Below are 21,123 nucleotides of genomic sequence, written 5' to 3' on the forward strand. Positions count from 1 at the left end.
AAAATGCTATTCAAATTCAGGAGGTTCACAGACATCCTGAAGTCCATTCCCAATAGGGTTTTTAAAACCTAGGCTGAGAATCCATGCAGATAAGTAACTAAGTAAAATCTTGAAGCCCACCTATATCAAAGGCTACACTAACAAACACAGATGTATTAAAATCACATACACAAATCACCACCATGTTAAATCATCACTGCACGAGCCCATCACAAAATGCTGGGTTAATTTCCACCATTCAACTTCATATTCTCCTCATGCTTTCCTTCTAGCTTCCTTCCTTCCTACATGAATGAAAACAAGGAGAAACATGGCACCCTATTTTCCATGTTTCCAATCCATATGCATTCATTTGCTTATGTATCCAACATGACCATTAGAAGACCATATAGTGATGAAATGAATCAGGACCACTCTCCGAGTAGAATTATGTATAGCAACATGAAAATTGTCCTGGTATTCACTTGTAGGCAGTTCTGTGTTATTCATTGCAAAGAAAAAATTAGAAAAAGGAGCACTTGGTATTGAATGTTCATCATCTGTAATCAATATGTGTGCTTAAATGATTAAAAATAATTTACATTTTAACACTAGCAAGATAAATATTAAAATATTTAGGGATGCCTCAGCTTCTCCACCTGTTCTTTTCTGCTACAGTGAATTGCAGCAGTCAGGCACATACTGGATCAAGCCACTAAAAGTTGGAAGCCATACCTCCAACATGACAGAATTGGGCCCTAAAGAAGCAAACATAATATTTAAGCTCAGTGTGAGCCCATTAAACTCATCCAGTTTATGAGGTTTGTTCCTGTAATGATTAAAAAATGAAATATTCATTTTCAAGAGGATAATAAACTTTTTCAAGTTCCCAGGGCAACATTTATTGTACCAGAACAGTTATTTTACAAAATGGTACTTTAATGACCCAAAAAGTTTCACACATAGGACAAATTTTCATATATGGTATTTAAAAATAAAATATCATATCCATGAACACCGCTAGATAAGTTCCAATGTCTTTCTGTAAATATGACTAAAGGTTAGGGCTATATTACAGATGGCTTTATGAGGCAATTCAGTGGCCATCACTAACTCTCCATAATACACACTAACATCATACAAATACATGCACACATTCATATTCTTGAACATTTATAAATTATACCATTAAATTCTGAGTGAATAAATTTAAATAAAATCCCATTTTAAACATTATCTATTTGTGCATTTAATTCTAAAGTGAACTAGTTCATTTTAGACCATATAGTGCACCTTTATTTTTAATGACTTTATAGTACCTCATAATATGGTGTAGTATAACATATTTAACCAGCTTTCTCCTACTGATTGAAAGACCATTAAATGGATTATTTCTAGCATTTTGCTACCACAATCAATGTCACATCAAATTTTCTTGATTAGTTTTGCACATGCACATTCATACACAGGTATAAGTATATTCAATAAGATAAATTCCTAGACAAGGAATTGTTAGGTCAAAGCACATGAGATTGCAATTTTGATTTGGAGGACTATTCCGAAATTTCCTTTGAGACAAGATGCAGCAATAATGCATGAGAGTTTCTATTTCTTCACCAGTTTATATTTGCCATATTATCATCGATTTTTTTGTGTGCTTGTCAGTCTTTCAGGCGAAAAAATAATATTTTGTCAGAGATTTAATTATCCTTCCTTTCACTAAATAAGAGGTTGATTATCTTTCACATTCTTTTTTTAATTGCTTTGGGGAACTTTTATATATTAAAGAAATTGACTCTTGACTTTCAAATATGTTGCAATTTTTTCCTACTTTACAATGAGTATTTTGACTTGTTTTATTTTTTAAGCCAAATGCCAGTCATGATTTCTGTACTTGAATTTAAAATCTTTTCTTATAAGGCCTCTGGGTCTGTAGTCTTATTTAGAGAAAGTTTCACTTAAGATCTATCCTAAAACCAAAACAAAAAATGTAAGGCTTCTTCTGAAAGGCAAGGATGTCTTTAATGTCTTTACTCAAAAATGCTCAATTTACTTTAATTATTAGTATGCTGTGAGTACTCTGTATAGAGGTAGTTGAGCTTCACAAAATTAAGAAATAACTTTTTGTGTCGTTTTTCACAAGACTAAGCAACTCTAAATTAACATTTCACAATGAAACAACAAACTGATTATCCCAGGCCCCACTGACAAATAATATACTCATTTCCAGTTCATAATAAAAAGTCTTCAGAGGCATTCTGATGAAGAACTATAGCTAAGAGTTCAAGTTTTATATCTTTATCTGTGGAAATGCATATTTTTAAATTTTTAATGACAAACTTTCCTCTAATCTCAAATTGAATAATAAAAGTATATTTGGGTATCTGAATTATCTTATTCAACAATGTTTTATTGAGCAATTACTATGTGCCAAGACTCGTTCTAGGCACTTGGGATACAAATAAATAAAAGATCAAGGTTTTTGTTTTTATTGCATCAGAGATAAGGGTATAGCTGAAAATTTCTGATTACCCAAAGAAATACAAGGGTCACCTCTCTGAAGAAAAGCAAGCACAAGTTATATTTTGTGTGTAAACAAAGAATTCCTCTCTCAGAGGAGAATTTTTTATATTTTTAAAATTGTATTTGCCATAGGTTTCCTTAGTGGATGCACCTATGATTACTCTTAGCGAGTGTCCACAGATTTAAAGTATGAAATATATGTTGAAAAGTGTAAGTTTTTTTAGATCTTTCCCAATTCAACATTACAAGAGCTGAACTGTCCAACTGAAACCTGGAAATTAGCATTTACTCCTATCTTTAAAACAACTTGAATGTAACATGGAAATAAATCTGTAGTACTGCACTCAACACAGTGCTAGACACATAGAGCTACTCTATCCACAGAGACCCCACAGAGCAGCACAGGAAAGTGAGCCATATTTCCCATTCAATCTTGAAACAGAATTCTTTTATCAAGTGACCCACATCTCCAGAGAACAGCTCTTACAGCCCTATTTAGGTCCTGGTGTGGATTTGCAAATTAAATGAAAAGACCATTAGAAAACATTTTTGTTTAAAGTGCTAAATGGGCTGCAACTTTCAAAACTAAGCGGTCTGCCAAATTGTGATTTAAAATGAAATTGGCATGAGCAGACATTTCCACATCAGCCTGTAGCACATCTGGTCCAGACCAAACAAACAGAAGATTTATTCTGTCAGGGAGATCATTTAGCATTCCTTTTCATGCTTCAGAAGGAGCCTGTACCTGTCACTCACCAAAGCGCTCGGCTTTTGGTGGCTAGGCTCTGTTGCTCTCCCTGACTAGCCTTGATCTAACACTTCTAAGGAGGCTCATGTGCACCGCTCCACCTGGGAGCCCAGTACCCATGCCAAGTTCATTTCCATAGTCTTATAGAAACCTCCTGGAGGATTTCAAACATCTGCTCATAAGTAAAGAAACATTGTCTTGAGCTCTAACAATAATATAAAGGGCAACTGAACCTTCTTTTGCAAATAAAGCAGAGCTGATAAATGATCTTATTTCATAGGACTGGGGGCAAGTTTCTTTGTGTCTTTCTGAATTCAAATCCTTAAAATGAATTTTGTCTATTAATCATGAGAAAGATCGAAGGTATCTGAAGTTTTGCCATTCAAGTGATTTACAGTAAGGATTATAAAATAGGGTTTTTTAAAAAGCCATTTTGTTGAAACTAAATGAGCATATTTACAAAAACTATGTCATTATTCCTAAAATTTATTGTTATTATGTCTCTTTCACCCCACACCCCACCCCTCTCTCATTCTGTCTCTCTCAGATAGGGCTAAGTATAGCCCTCTTGCTGCATGAGCCAAACAGCCACTTCTTTTCTCTGGAATATTAATCTGCTAATGTTGGAGTTAACAACCCTTGGAGAATGATTTACTGGTTTGGCTCATCCAGATACACTATTCCTGTCTCCTACCTCTAGAGTACTGCAAATACCCAGAAGAAGGTAGACATACTACCATTGAGATTCCATGCATTTCCTTATGGTGCTGCCTTGTATGGGTAGGAAACATTCTGCTTCAATCTAAACAAAAACTGGAAAAGGAAGGGGTGGATTTTCTGTTGGTTGATATACACGTTCTTTTGAATTTCTAGCTTAAAATCAGGCAAAATATTGCCCAATGCTCATCCAGTTGTAACTTAATTATTGTGAATTTCCTATTGCTCTTTTCTCCTTTAGGAATTTAATAAATTCGTAAACACTGTTGATTTTCTTTCACAGAGATTTGTGAGTCTAGGTACAAACACAGGGAGTAAATCAAATAAAGAAATGGTGTTTCACTTACTTATAATAATGCATTTTTTTTAAAAAATCTGACGAATTCCAAGGCAGGTTTACAGTACACATCAGAAAAGACACACGCTTTGTACAAATATTTTCATCCTGCTTGTTTGTTATAGTATCAGAATAGTAAGAAGAGTGAATTACATCCACACTTGTTTCATGCCTGTCCCTCCTATTGAGTCATTAATAAACATGACACCATGAGTACTGCATTGTTAATACTCAGCTTGTTCTGCAGAGCTCAGAAAATGCACTTATCACATTTATATAGACTATTCTTAAATTGATTATATTCCAAGTACTGTATTCACCAATGAAAAATTTATATCTATACTAAAATCCAGCTTCTTCTGAAAGAAACAACAAAATCAGCCTTCCATAATAATAAAACTAGTTTCAAGTTATGTTGAAATTTAGCCTAATATGGCATACTGGTAATATGGTTATACAAATATATTTGAACATTTTATCTACTAAGAAAACATTAAGTGGGAAGTATATATGTTATAAAATTCAGCACCTATATTATTCACTTATGGTTAGATTTAGTTGTATTCTCATTTGAGGATATAAAATAAACATTGAAAATTGTGTTTATATTTCTACCAAGATAAATTAGAGTAACATACAGGAAAACAATGTTTTCATCCTTCCTTAGTGAACCTAGAGAACTTCAAAATAGAGTTAACATTTCTGATTAGAAAGCGCTATTGTCATAAGTAATATGCATCCAAAGGAGCTCAACTTACAAATAAAAAAAAACTAGAAAGTTATTTTATTTTTGTAGTTTATATTTCAATAAAGTTTACATTTCAAGTCAAAGAGATGCTCAAAGTAGAAAAGAGATAACTCTGTTTTAATAGGACATTACTTTGGTTAGTGAATTGACAAGATTAAAAAAAAGTCTATTTATAAAAAATAGGTTCAATTTATATAAAAATTATGTGAAGCTTATAAACTGTATCTCAGCGTAATCATGCTAACATCTTTAAACCTTAGGATTCTCTAATCAGAAATTACCAGTCAATTACATCAAAAGCCAAGAAACAAAGAACTAAGGAAAAGTAATCAGTCTTGCCATCAAAATAATAGGAAATAAACACAGAAGGAAAAAAGCAGTAATAAAATATCATCAGAATTCATAAGAAGGCATACTTGAAGGAAAACTTTCTGAATAATCCTTGTAGATTTTGTATTATTTTAAGGTTTAGGTTTCTAAATTTTAAAAACACAGCACATGCATCTAATTATCTAGACATTGATAGTTTGTCATCACATTTTGTAAATTCTGTATTTATGAGTTCACCAACTTGCTAACATTTATTTGTACCCTCCAAATCAATCAATACTCAATGCTGCTTTCATAGCCACTTACAAACAAACTGGGGAAAAAAACTGAATCTCAACTCAATACCTCCAGCTCATATTAAATAAAATTATATTCTGTATTCTCATTTCATTTCTCATATTATAATCATCTTGTGACTATTTAGTACCACATTTCTCACAATTTTGTGGTTTTTGTTAGATATTTCAGTGTTTAAAATGGCCTATAACCATAGTGTTAAAGATATGTCTGGTGTTTCTAAGTGTAAAAAGTCTAAAAGTGCCTCATGGAAAAGATATATGTATATTAGATAAGCTTTGTTTGGTCATAATTTATATGGGACTGTAAATTCAACGTTGATGAACAAACAATGTATTGAATAATGTGTCTTTAAATGTAGGTCATACAATGCAGTTGGTCATAAAATCATTGCTAATGAATGAACAATATATAAAATAAAGTGTCTTCAAACATAAACCCATGAAACAAGGTTATGTGTTGATTTGTTGATAAAAATGTACAAATTATAACCAGGGGCTTATAGGAACGTAATCAAGCACTTCCCCTAGGAGCAAAGGTCCAGTATTGGATAATTCAGTATTCACTACGACTTTATACAGCATAACTACCTTTTATAATGAGAATTGATTGTATATGTGTGTCTGGGTATGTACACGGACGTGTGTGTGTGTTGCGTATACATATACATTTATGGGTTCTTCCTAAAAGTAAAGCAAAATCTAAAGTTATCAACTTGAAAATCTTTGAAAATGTCTACTATCTTGGAAAATATTGTGGGAGGAAAGCAAAAATAACACTGGATTTTGATTGTGTGTAATATTTTTAGCCATTGAAATTTCCATAAGGAGTTTTAGCACATGCAGTTAATTTGCATGAGAGGCAGCTGGAGCATATTGGCTCTTTCAAAGCCACTATGATTTATCAGCTCAATAATGCATGAGCTTAGACAAAGTTATACAACTGTCTGTATTTTAAACAAGGTAATGAAGTAAGAAATTTGATAAAGCAGCCATTTCAAACCCAGGTGACTAAAAGGAGGTTAGATTATTTACAATAATGGGAACACATTTTAAAGGCCTGTTTTATTTTCAGTCTCATATTCTCTTTCTTGAAAATAATATTTTGTTTGGAAAAAGTGCCAGTCTGACAGACAGTCTGGGACACAGAAGTAGTATATTTCAATATGCTATCAGAACAAGATAGAGAATGTCTATTAAAAATCCTAACCAAAATCACCACTGGAGTTAGATTTAACTTGCAAAAGCAGCTTCTGAGGAAGAGTAGCATGGTTCCTTTTCTGTTTTTCCAATAAAATCCCATCTCATTTATTTATTAATTCCTAAATATCATTTGTAAAAATGGGTCATAGAGTATGTCTCCTTTTTTTAAGGCAAATCCTTTATAGTCTTTTACTAGGATTTGAAGTGAATATAAGCAGACACTACCAAAAACTATTGTTACAGTAATGATATAGGTTAAAAAATTCCATATGTACTCTTTGAAGATAAGGGCAACAACACAGAGAATATAGAGGAAATAAGGAACTTAAACATTGTGAATTAAAAAGATAATTGTTAGAACAAAACAATCAATGACCACTGGAGAACAAAAGAGAGAGAAGAATTCTTTGAAGGCTTAAAGGTTTTGTGCATAGGTGACTAGAGGAATAACTATAACTGTTTTAAAGCTGACATAAAAATTTGAATTTAGCCATCAGGGCTCATTTTAGGCATTCATGTCTATAGGTTATAAACCTCAATAACTGAAATGTTAACTCTACAGGCTATCAAAAGCCTATCTTATTCCATACACTTCTACCACACTCCAACTAAGAAATAGGAAGGACAAAAAAAGATAAATTCCATAAGAATCATTTCATCCCAGTTATCTTTCTTTCCAGAATGTCTTGGATTGGCAGTGTGAGGTCAGGAATTTGTGCCATAGAGTCATACAACAGATGTGCTGATGTGGGGGAACAGCTATAGGGAGTCTCCCATTCCACAGTGCCACTGAAGTGTTAGAATAAATCATTCAATTGACATCTTGGGATTTGATTATTGTTTTTCTATATTCCTATGGAACAATGGTCTTTCTACTTTTTTTTCACATCAGCATTATAAAAGTTTATTTTCACAATTCTAAAGAGGTAAATCCCCATACTTTATAATTCCTCACATATTTCTCCCAAAACAGATTAAAAAGATAAATAAATAAAAAGCATCAGAATATCAAACCATGTTTAAAAATCCTGTGAGCTAATTTTAAAATCCAAATTATTTTAAATTATGACAATGATGGAATGTCTGCCAGTTAATCAAGGTTCCAAACTAACATTCAAAATAAGAAAGAATTATCACTGGGATCCTGTTACATTTTAAATCACTATAAAGGCTGATCAATTTTTATCATTAATAATGCTATTGCCATAGGCAAATAATGCTATTTATATTCCAAAAGTATATTTGTCTTGCACACCTTACACATTGAGGTATAAAGCCATGCTTTACTTGCATTTTTTATTTACATAACGAATAATTTCTTCCATAATGGCAATTATAGTAAAAAGTCAAATAACATCAGCCAACTTGCTGGCATTTTCTATGGTCTTCTAATTATTATACTAGTGCACAGACATGTATAAACCATATAGCCATACTAATTTATAAGCAACAAATTCAAATTATTAGGAATATAAATTCAAATATTATATCAATTTATAAGCAATAAATTTAAAATGTTAGGAATATAATAAAACTACATTATAAATAGTTTACTTTCCATATTTCCCTAACATTATTTTTTATTCATGTCTCCCACTAAATTTTCTTCAATAAACTCTATTAAACTCTAGATTTAAATATGGCTAAACATACGAGAGATGGGTGTCAACAAAACAGCTGAGTCTTGTCAGTGTCTAAGTCACTTAAAGCTATTCTTCAAAAGACACATTACTCAATTGAAGGCAAACGTGGAAAAAGTTGTATTTGAATCTTAGGTTCTTCACAGTTTGACCTGTCAGGGCCATGGGACATCAAAAGCCCAAGTTGTAGACGTTTACATACCATAAAGTTAACTGTGTCACTAGTGGAATGTCTGTTAGCTAAAGAAAGACCTCTGGAAACATTCAACAGGACATTTCAGCTTGCAGAAGATGCGCAGTTTGGAGTGGTACACAATCAAATTAACAAAGTTTTAAACCTTCTCAAATATAAAGTGATATTATACCCAAATAACAATCTCTAATGAAATTTCAGTTTAAATTGTAATACTTCTTATCATTATATGAAGAAGTCAACATTTTTAATAAATGGTATATGTGGTTAATATAAAGGATAATCCTTAGTCAATTTTGTGTAGTCAGTTATTAGACTAACTTCTTATCATTTGGAGGTTCTAGTATGTTCCAACTTCAGGCTGTCACAATCAGGAACATTAAGTGATATGCCCTCAACAAATATTCAGTGACAAAGTATAACATTAGGTGTTATAACATGTAAGTAAGTACAAGAATATTTCAAAAGTTCATGGAAAATGAATTAAAGACATTCATATTGGTACAAAAAAATTCATATCTCTACATATGTTTTTCATAATATGCATTTTCATGAATTTCTGGAGACCTTTCATGGATAAGTATTTCAATTTTGGCATCAAAATAAACAGCTTTTTAGTTCCACTTTCCTTGAACCTTTTTAAAGTATCCTCACCTAAGGTCTTAAAAACACCTACATTGCAAGTAATGTCTACATAAAAAATATTAACTGGGTGAATTTGGGAGGGGGAAGAAAACTATACAGTATTATTGCACTCCATGAAATGTGCAGAATTCCAAAATGTGCTAGCACTGAAATACCATCTTGCATTGAGGTTTTCCAAGAGGTACAACGAGCCTGCCAAAGAAGCATCTGGTCTGTACTAACAGCTTGTTGTCTTCAGTACAGGCCTTCATAATGTCAGTCACACTGCTCCTGCAAAATCCCTTAATGTAAAAGAGTTTTCAGTGCTGATAGGTGGGGACCTAGGTGGGGAGTTTTCAGTGCTGACCGATGGTATGGGATTGAATCCATATGCACACTGAGTTTCAGTTCATTGTCAAGAATTTGAACAAGTTGTTGCATGGATGGAAGGTGACCAGATTACAGTTTAGATCACACAGGTACATCATTTAAAGTTATCTCAAATGCACCTGTTGACATACACTGGTTCTCAATCATGTTGCTCAAGAAGAAAACCATCATATATGCATAGACCTTATTTTCCTGGCCCCACTGACAGATGCTAGGAGCTTGCATGCCAAAAAAGCAAAAGGATCTTTGCCAACAATTATTAAGCCTATTAATAGAGGAAAGATGCTATGTGTCTATATTTTGGTTGAGAGAGGTAATTCTCTCCTTCAATTCGGATGTCTGGGTACCACTGGCTAATAACCTACATGTACTCCTTAAACACCTGCCTATACTATCAGGAAGCACAGATCTGGAACTTAAGCAGCGGCCCCATAGCGTACTGCATCTTTAATCTCTTGCTGGGCACGTCACCCAGATTGGCCGAGGCCTCGCTCCGGGCCACCACCAACGCCGCCACCAGGAGAAGCAGCAGAAGCCTCACCTTAATAGAGCCAGCCGCTCCAGACACCCTCAGACTGCAGCCAGCTCAAAGCCCAGCCGCGTGCCACTCCTCCCTTTCTACTTTTTAATTGTTGAACTTTCCATTTAGTGGAGCATTAAGCCTATGACTATAAGTGAAATTAAGAAGAAAGCTTTACGAAAAGAATAAATCACTCATCAATTTGGAAGTTTACCCTGTTCCAGTTAAGTTAATCTTACTCCAAATACCCAGCTGGATGAGTAGCAGGGAAACCAGAAATCATGTACTAAATGCCAACCAGAAGGGTAACTTGAGAAAACTTCTTCTTGACAGTAATGTTTGAGGAGGCAGACATATCACCAAAGTTTAAAGTTAGTAAACATATTAACTGCCTCAGTCCACTCTTATGGTGCTATAACAAAATGCCTGAGACTAGGCACTTCGTAAGGAAAAGATGCTTGTTTAGCTCACAGTTCTAGAAGCCAAAAGGTATGGAGCCAATGTTTTGGCAGGGCCTCCCAGACTGTAACACAACAGAGTATGGACTCGGAAAAAGAAACAGCCAAATGCCAAAGAAATCAGATGAGACAGGAAGCAAGAGAGACAGCCAAGACATCTGCATTCTCATAACAACTTAATCGGTTCCTTGAGAATTTCATTAATCCCTTCCAATAGTGATGCTCCCATAACCAAATTACCTGCTACTAGCCCCACCTCATAAAGGTTCCACTACCTCAACACTGTCACACTGTAGCCAAGCATCCAGCACCTGAAACTTTGGAGGACACATTCAAACCATATACAAGCCATGGTATTAAATATAACCTCATTCAGCCAACATAGTAGGCTAAACCTTGGCCTGTGGAGCTAGAATCCGATATGGGAGCCAATTCATGTCCCCGCTGCTCCTCTTCTAATCCAGCTTTCTGCTATAGCCTGGGACAGCAGTGGAAGTTGGCCCAAGTTCTTAGGCCTCTGCACCCAAGTGGGAGACCTGGAAGAAGTTCTTGGCTCCTGGCTTCGGATCAGCTCAGCTCTGGCCATTGTGACCATTTGAGGAGTGAACCAGTGGATGGAAGTCCTTTCTCTCTGTCTGCAACATTCTCTCTCAAATAAATAAACAAAATCTTTAAATATATATATATATATATACATGTATATATATTTATACATCATTTTATAGATGAATAAACTGAGGCTCAATGTTGCACAATTATTCCAAGCAGGGATGAAAATATGAATCAAGTCCTCTAACTCACACAGTCTGTAAGTTTGATGATTTCTTTGAAAGCTCAACCACTCTGTAGTTTTCAATTTTTCCTTGGTATCAGAATTACCTAAACAGCATCTTATGAATACAGAATACTATGGAACACCACCAGACTCTCTTTCCATGGGTCTGAGTGGGGTGGGACCAGAGAATTTGAAAGTTTACAGTTTTTGTGGTGATACTGATACTATTAGTCTGGAGAGTACACTCCTGAGAACCACTGCTCTGGACTTTCTGGTCTAATACTCATTCCACAAAGACATACTGCTTGCTCAGGGAAAAAATGGACTCCATCCTGAAATGCCTTGGCACAATACTCCAAAAAAAATGTGACTTGAGATGCTTTAACAGTAAGAGTCTAAGATCACAAAGATAGAGAAATGCTTCTACCTACTCAGAGACTAAAGTATATTTCAGTAGGCACATGTTTCAGGGCTAAGAGCTCCCATCTAACCCAGCCTGACCCTGCTCAGTTGCAAGATCAGAGGATATTGAAGCTCATTTGCTTTTCTAACCCCTCTATGAAAACTTGTATTTAGAAGAAAGTCTGTCAACAGGATTTCTGTGAATCCAAATAAAGGTGAGATTATTTAGCTATCTTTTTCTTCAAAAATGAAAAAAATATGTAATAATTATACAGTAGCAACACTGATTATCAAAAGTCTAGCTATGCAATTAAGAAAATAAGGATACAGGGCTGGCACCGTGGCTCACTAGGCTAATCCTCCGCCTGAGGCGCCAGCACCCCAGGTTCTAGTCCCAGTCGGGGCGCCGGATTCCGTCTCGGTTGCTCCTATTCCAGTCCAGCTCTATGCTGTAGCCCGGGAGTGCAGTGGAGGATGGTCCAGGTCCTTGGGCTCTGCACCCACATGGGAGACCAGGAGGAAGTACCTGGCTCCTGTCTTCGGATCGGCTCAGTGTGCCAGCCGCAACGCGCCAGCCATGGCGTCCACTTGGGGGGTGAAGCAATGGAAAAGGAAGACCTTCCTCTCTGTCTCTCTCTCTCTCACACTGTCTAACTCTGCCTGTCAAAAAAATAAAAAATAAATTAAAAAAATAAGGATACAGTAACACAAAAATTCATCAAAAAATAGAAATATGGAATCAAAAGGAGCAACTGAGTTCCACTGGAATAGAATATTCAAGTACAGAAAGAGCTTACTGTATTACTGCTCTTACTATAGGTAGTATGTAACTTTAATGTACAAATTACTGGATGTGGTACAGGGAAAATCATGGTGATACCAAGAAAGACCTAGCCCCACCCTCAAGAAGCTTGAAGTAAATGACCTGTATGACTTTTTAGTAGATACTCATTATATTATGTATATTATATTTGTGTGTTTCTACATACATATTACATTAGGAAACTTACATAAATATCTAAGAATAAACATTGTAAGGGTCTCTAAGAAATACAACATTCTGAGAAAAAACAGTGGTATATATGGCATTCTGTAGAGTCATCATAATGTATTTTAATTGAAGATATCATGTAGTAGGCAAGGGAAGATAAATATCTCTGAGTAAAAAAAAAAACAAGAAAAATAGATTCAAAACTTTTTAATCATTCTAGAAGTTTTTCTCAATTTGCATATTTACATCATTGGAAGTGATATTTGGCCATTAATATTTTGAACTATACCATTGACCGTGTATGAAAAATTTTGCAGGAAAAATCAAATCTAAGTCATCAACACTTATATTTTACTTTAAAATATATTGATGGGATTTCTAAAATGTGTCCAGAATCCAAGTTTAAATCAACTTTAGCAATCAATTAAATATACTATGACCCAATAGAGTAAAGTGACATCAAAGAATATCACATCATATGTCCCTCATTTAATAGAACTGCACTGGGAATGCAAAGGTGTCTCCTGGCATACATACATGAATCTCTTGATAGTACTATAGAGACAGACATAATTTCTTCCCGAGGTTGAAATCTGCCAAGGCCTTCTCTGTCTGTCATGTGGAAGAACTGTGATGTTGAATATATTTGAGAGAATAAGAAAGCAATTCAGCATATACAGGAAAAAAAAAATTGCAAGCCAACTGTCAGTAGGAAAAATGTGCCTTACCCACCAGTCACAAAAGGACCTATCAATATAACAAAACAGTATAATCTATGAATGACAACAGTTTTAAATGTAAGATAAAATGAAACTTTGTGCAAATGGCCTACAAAAAATTGAGTGCTTAAAAACAAGTAAATTGAAAGGAAAAAGAGGGTTTTCTTTAGGACAGTTGCTTTTCCAATACAGATCATGATGAAAAAGTCAACATTCACTTCTTTAGAAATAAATCTGTAATCTACAAGTCTACACTGTCTTCCTTCCAAGACTAATTTGTATCCTTAAGTGCCTTCCTGGATATCTACTAAAATTAGCCTCATTAGCCTCAAGCTCAGAATGAAATTATTTTTAAGCTTCTCTTACCAAAACAGCCCCTGACTTTGATTCTGTCACTGATACCACAATCACGAGTAAGCCCAGTCAGAATGGCAGATGGATGATAATGAGCAACAGTTACCATGTATTATTTATTCTCTTTTCAAATGGTTTCAGTGGGCCCTGATCACTGTGAAACACAATCTGAATCTTCTACATGGCTTTTAAGTTCTTTTCCAACAATCTAATGCCAACATACTTTCCTTTTTCCTTCCTCCTGTTACTCTTTCTATTACATATTTTTGAAAGTTCACCATTATCCCCCTTCCCAAAATCTACTCACTGTATATAGAACATCCTTAAGCTCCATGATACTCTCCATCATATATGCCATATTCCCTTGTTTATAGTGTCCATTTCCACTCTTTGCTGAGGCTTCCATCATTTAACAATAAATGCTGCTGCTAATAAAACAAATGAAATAAGATGAAAGAAACCTAATGGATTTAGCCTTGAAAGTTTACTGCTGGCCTTTGCCAGACCCATTTTAGCAGCATTTCATGGGTAAAAACTAGATGGCAAAGGCTGCAGAATGTGATCACATGACCAGAAACTAAAGATATCAAGTGCAGTTCAAGAACCACATAATGGACAGAAGGGAGGAAAAACTGGTGGAAAGCTAAAAGGACATAGTTAGTAAGGAAGGATATTTTTACATTTCTTTTGTTTTTCGAACATATGTGCATATGTGAAGTATGGTTCAGATGAGTCAATGAAGAAAGTAATGGAAATATAGGAATGAATTTTTGGATGAACCAAACACCTGAGAATTTGGAAATGGATTGGAACTAGAACACTGGAACTAAAACATTGGAAGTACAACTATCTTTTTCCATTCTTTCAGAAAAGCAAGAGAAGGTATGAGTAGATACAGGTAAATATAAATTCCTGGAGTGGGAATAAGTTAGGAAACACCCAACCTAGTTCTTTTGGTTTTTAGGATTAGGACAGGGATATTTTGAGAGGAGCGTTCTTAGTTTGTTTCCCTTTTAGAGATCAGGGAAGATGTCAAAATTTAAATGTAGAGAATTGGTAATACAATGCTTACAAGAACCTACAGGAAACTTCTTGGTCAACACAAAGAACCAAACTAATATTGGAAACTATAGATTTATTTATGTGTGGTGACTGTTCTCTAACACTACTCAAAAAACTGACACCTCAGATGCAGAAGCTAAAAAGACAGTCAGTATTGGACATCTAGGACTGGATTTTGCTAAGATGAAAGATAATAGAGAAAATAAGTTGAAAAATTTGGTGACAGTGTTAGGAGCAATGAATCCTAAGCCAAAAAGAAAAATATGTAGGACTTCATGGGGCTATAATGCAAGAAGAAAAATGCATATATATTAACCACAGAAAATAAGTATCATGGGACTAAAGCACTGAGACAACTGAAAATAAAAGACATGTAGTCAAAGCCCTGGAAGTCTGGATTAAATTTTCAAAAAAAAAAAAAAAAAGAGTTCTAAATACTAAGGTCCATTATTGACTTAGCCTATTTTCTTCCTAACTTTTTAAACAAACACTCAGTAATTGTTCTTTAACTTCTCTGCTACACCATCTGGACCCTCATGGAGTATAGAATAAGATAAATATTTACCACATTGTGTCCACTCTTGCATCTTAATAAAAATCTGGATGATTCCTCAGAACTCTGAAAACTTCATTCTCTCCCAATGCATGGATCTCAACAAGACAGGAGATTGGTTATCAGTTTCTACTCTTACACCCAATTATTTTTCTTCTAATGTATCAAAATCTGTTTTCTTGTGGTTCTCATTATTCAGCACTAGCATCTTCATTGTCTCTTTAATTCCAGTCACCCCACTATCTAATTTCCTTAATAACTCAGCTTCTAATTTTCTAAGTAATAAAATCTAATATTTAGACATTGTCTTGAAAATGTTTAGTATAAACGTGCGTGCTTCAACCTACATACTCGAAATTTCCATTCCCCAAAATGACCACAAAATCGTCTTGGTCAAGCAGAGCTAATTTTTTGGACTTGCTACAGCACAGAGGAACACAACCTGGATAATGTCCCAATAGCATCCCAAAAGAAGAAATAAATCGAATGGCGTTTGTACCATTTGGAGATTTAAAATCAAGTAATTGAATGTGGGTCACTGAACGGGTCACTAGTTAGGGCTAGACAAAGTGTGGTAAGTAATTGTTTTTATTGGTGTACATGAGGAGAATACGGTCTTGAGGCAAGGCTTAAGAGGCTAATTGTTGACCTGATAAATAAGTTTTTACTTCAGTTGGGCAAGCTATTGCCTGTTTAAATGATTATTGGCCCAGATAACCACAGTGCTTGTCTGGATGGAGTACAAGAATTTCCTGCAGTAAATAGTGTAGTTATTTATTAGTTTTCAGTCTTATCTTCCCCTTCCCTGAGTAAGAATTTTTCAGAGCAAATGGTTAAGTTATGTTGACACAGACAGTCTCAGTTTTCACAGGAATGACCAAAAGGAGAAATGATATTTCTTGAATGATTTCCCCAGGACAAAAATCAAGCTTTGTAGGGAATAAGAAATTGTAGCATCAAGTCTAACATATTATTTAGTTCTTGAACATGAGGCAAATGGTTTCTATTACCTTGTAATTTCATCTCACAACCCAAATCAGTTTTCTAGAAATAAAAGGAAAACAGACTTGATAACAGTTCTTCTCTATGGCTAAGAACCTTAGCTGTTAGTTATTCTTATAGACAGACTTCTCCCAATGGAAGAAAAGCATTTCCAAGGCGAAGTTCTCATTAGATTTCTCCCGTCCATCACAACTCCCTGCACTACTTTGACTCTACAGCTCTAAATCAAGTAGTCTTCTCAGCAAACCTGTCATTCCTCTTTCCTTCTTTGATTCAATTTCTTTGATATCTGGCATGAGTCAGCTTTCTCTCTAACTCACGCTTTCCCTTGGAGCCACTTGTCTTACTGTCTCTCTTCCCCTTCACTGATATACAGGCGATGTTTTCTCCCTCCATTGCCCTCCATAGCCACTTTTCTAAAAGTATTTCATCCTCTTGGCTTTCATAATGGAAATGTTAAGTTTTCCACAGAGGATGTGCCCTGGAGGAAAGTTTTGCTCACACCCTAGAATGGATGTCAGTTAATATTTAGACACAATTAATTAATGGTAAACCCTAAGGCAAATTTTGCTGTTAGGAAAATCAGACTATAAACCTGATTAAATGAAGGGCTACTTCCCTGACCAAGTCAGCAGATGTTCTATTATCAGCAAAGATTGACATCACATGCTTACAAGATGGAGACGTGGATTAATTAGTAGTAGTTAAAATGTATGGCTGAAACAGCAACAGTCTTTATCAAGTTGCCAAAGTTTCCATGCCTCCTGAATTTTTCTATTTACCACACTCCAGATTTTATTTACAGGTGCTATAAATGTTTCGATTTTTCTAAAAGCTCTTTGAACCACAGAGTGATTTTCTTGGACCTTCCTCCATCAATTTAGCAAACAATGGCTTGAAAAAATTATTACTAACATATTCACTGAGAACTTTTTGAAGATATTCACACTTATGCTTTTACCTAAACAAAAACAAGTATTAAAGACTATAAATATAGGAGTAAGATGAATAATAGAAGAATGGAATTATAGAATAAGCATAGATGGCTAGACAAATTTGATTCTAATAACTTCAGGTTTTGTTGTGGCATTGCAAATATCATGAAAATGTTTGCCAAATAGACCATACAATTATGAGATAGCAAATAATGTGTTTTATTCAGCCCAAAAATGTTTCACTGTTTCTTTTTTCTTAAATGAATTCACTTGAAATGAATTTACTTCCTAATAAATTTAACCAATAAATGTTTAGTAAGTGCTTGGTGCGTTTTAACTACTCTAAAGAATTAAAAAGTAAATTCAGAAGAAAACCCCTGTTAGAGAAATAATTGCCATTTATTGGGAGGACAACATACCTCCTCATCCAGATGTGGAGTGAGTCCTACATATGGTCTAACTCTATGCTTCTCATTCATTAACAACCAGCTTAAAATAACAAATTCAGCATGATAGCATACCCCTTTTCTTATCCTTTATCTTAGGACCCAGCTACACTACCTTCTAATTTCAGGGTTTGCTGGAATTTCGTTATCATGTTGCTCCACCCCTAGAAAAGTTGGCCCACAGTGCTTTTATGGGAAAGAAGCTGTCTAATCCAGGAATTCTATATTAGTTACCCCATTTGCTCATAGTATCAGTTTACTAAAATGACCAGAATATTTTATATCCCATTCACTTTATTGCTTTATCTCAATTGGCTTAAAACACAGGTCGAGAGAAGGATACTATTCGTTGATCAATATTCTAAGTCCACCAGAGTGGAGATATAATGTTTAAGAATTCATAGAACTATAGAAATAACAATTATTTACAATTGGGTATCAAGTAGGTGCAAAGAGAGAAAATCAAGCAAGATCTTTTTTAGACTGTAAGCTCAGGGGGATAGGAATCTTATCTGGGCTCATATTCCTATCATACAACTACAATGACAGAAATAATGAGAACAGTTAAGGCATGAATGAAGAGCAAGATTAAAAGTGGAAGACAATGAGGAAGGGCAGGATTTTAGACAAATGAGGAAAAAATGATTACTGTGCCAGGGTGAAAATATGACTTCTAAGAACTTAATAGAGAAAAAATTTTTGATTAATCAAGCTTGTTACCTAAAAATGAAAACATAAAATCAATTTAATGCAGAGAATATGGTTACCTTGTTATAATGTTTTTCCTCATAATATCTTTGTACATCTCTATTACTTACATATTAAAATGAAGCAATTATTGTCATGAATAAGCCTGTACACATATTGTAGAATAAGAAGCAAGAATTCACTTATTCTGATTTCTTTTTTAACACTTATTTTATTTTATGTGAAAGGCAGAGTTACAGAGAGGGAGAGAGAGAGTCTTCTATCTACTGGGTAACTCCCCAGATGGCCACAACAGCTGTAGCTGTGCCAAAGTGAAGCCAGGAATCAAGAGTTTCTTCTGGGTCTCCCACACAGGTGCAACAGTCCAAGGACTTGGGCCATATTCCACTGCTTTCCCAGGCCTAGCAGAGAGTTGGATGGAAGTGGAGCAGCCATGTCTCAGATCAGTGCCCATATGGGATACTAGCATTGTAGGTTGTGGCTTTACCCACTACCCCACAACACAGGCCCCTACTCTGATTTCTTATTACACTTTAAGTGGCACATCTCTAACCAGTATCTCTTGCCTTCAAGAAATTGTTCTGATAAACTATAAACTGCTAGTTTATAATAGTTATATTGATATCACTAAGAGGTACCAGAGAATAAGAAAATTTGATTCCAAAATTTAGAGTTATAAAACTGCAACTTGTTAAGTATCAAATTCACATTCCTTCTAGATATGTTTCCTCATGTAGCTTCATTTCAAAATTTGGTGGCCAACAATTCTCCTACCCCAGTCTTCCTAAATTCATAGTCAGCAAAGAGCTCAGCATAGAAACTTCTGCCCACTGAGAACCCTACCAAGTCAAGGTGTATAAGGACACTTACTGAAATAACAGCAGGCTCTGTTTTATTCTGCAGAGCTGTAAGCAACAAGCCTCTGAAACCATGATCAACAAAAACTTTTTTATTTGTTTGTTGCCCTTTAAAAAAATAGCAGTATTTTTGAAAGAATAAGAAATGAACCCTCCGAAGAACAAAGGAACCAGCAGCTCTAGATATATTTAAAGCCTAAGGAAAGTTAGAAGCCAGAAGAGAATATGAGTGGCAGGACACATACAGTCGACCTTTAAAGGTTTGATTTCTGTTTTAAGTTCTGCAAATGCCCCCGGCTTTCCCCCACATAAAATAAAAAAACCTGACTTATGTTCAAATGTGGCCTTCGCCCTTCACCCTAACACCAAACACCATGAGGAAAAAAAATTAGGGGTGGGAAGGCGACATGTCTATAAAGATATGAATATCCATCCCACTGTACCAACGGAATCAAAGACGAAGCTCTGAGATTTGAGCTTGGTGGAGAATCACGATGTAGTGTGATGATTCTGAAGCATGGGGGTCAGACTCAGACAGCATTCCATCGCAGAGCTGGTGAAGACGCTGCCACTCCCACCTCCTCCCGGAACATTCTTCATGAAGGCCTACCAAGATCCTGCACTTGACCCTGCATGTGAGTCCCTGTAAAGCAAAATCACTTTGATCTCTGATATTTGTTTCATCTAAGGTGAGGTCTTTAGATCATTAATACCCTGGGCTGTGTCCATGCTAGCATTATTAGGCAAAGCAGAATTGAAAATGCTCTGTGGCAGATAAAAAAATAAGTACATGAGATAAATCTATTTTAGTGTAAAATACTTGGGAAAATGGCCTCCTTATTAGCTGAGAGGTATAGATAATATTATTTTCTATTGTGCTTTTGGATGAACTTTTATTCTCTGCTCAGGTACAGAGTTTAGTTCAATAACTTTAAAGACCATCAAAAGTGTGGTTCAGACCAATTTCTGTCATGTTAAATATTATATTTTTGCTAGTGGCTTTCTGTTGCAGTGAGGAAAAAAAATAAGCAGGAATTAGTGTTGATTCTGACTCAAAGTCCTAGTATAGTAAAGTTGAAATCTACAAAAATTTTCCAATTCATATAGTCCAGGATGTTTGTATGTTTAATAAAATTATTTTGAATCAATGACAAATAGACAATTCTAATAGAAAAAATGCAAAGTCTGAATATACAACTCACAAATTAAGTACAGTAACTCTCCTCTCACCTTCCCCCACCATTGACCATTTTGCTTGCTACAGTTTCATTTATCTGTGGTAAACTGGAGTCTAAAAATGTTATGTGGAAAAAGTGCAGAAATAAGCAATATATATGTTTGAATTTGTATGCAGTTCTGCATAGCATGTCGAAATCTTGCACCATCCTGCACCATCCCACATGAGACATGAATGATTCCTTTGTCCTGTATATCCACATTGTGTAGCTAACTGTCCATTAGTCACTTAAGAACTTTCTCTATAACTGTTATCGTATAGCACTGTTTGTGCTTAAATAACCTTTATTTTATTTAATAATGGCCCAAAGGGTAAGAGTTGTAATGAAGAAAAAGTAAAAGATCTTTACTTAAGGAAAGGAAAAAAGTCATTACCT

At 35.0% G+C, this 21,123-nt stretch overlaps 2 pseudogenes; both read right to left on the reverse strand.

The window, feature by feature from the left end:
* Nucleotides 1-9,610, reverse strand: part of LOC133756545 (actin-related protein 2/3 complex subunit 3-like) — a 160,306-nt pseudogene extending 150,696 nt beyond the window's left edge.
* A 31-nt stretch (nucleotides 9,611-9,641) lies between these two features.
* LOC133756546 (thioredoxin reductase-like selenoprotein T) lies at nucleotides 9,642-20,753 on the reverse strand (annotated as a pseudogene).
* Between the last annotated feature and the right edge of the window lie 370 nt (nucleotides 20,754-21,123).

This window comes from Lepus europaeus, chromosome 3, assembly GCF_033115175.1.
Source record: "Lepus europaeus isolate LE1 chromosome 3, mLepTim1.pri, whole genome shotgun sequence".
In the NCBI taxonomy this organism is placed as follows: Eukaryota; Metazoa; Chordata; class Mammalia; order Lagomorpha; family Leporidae; genus Lepus; species Lepus europaeus.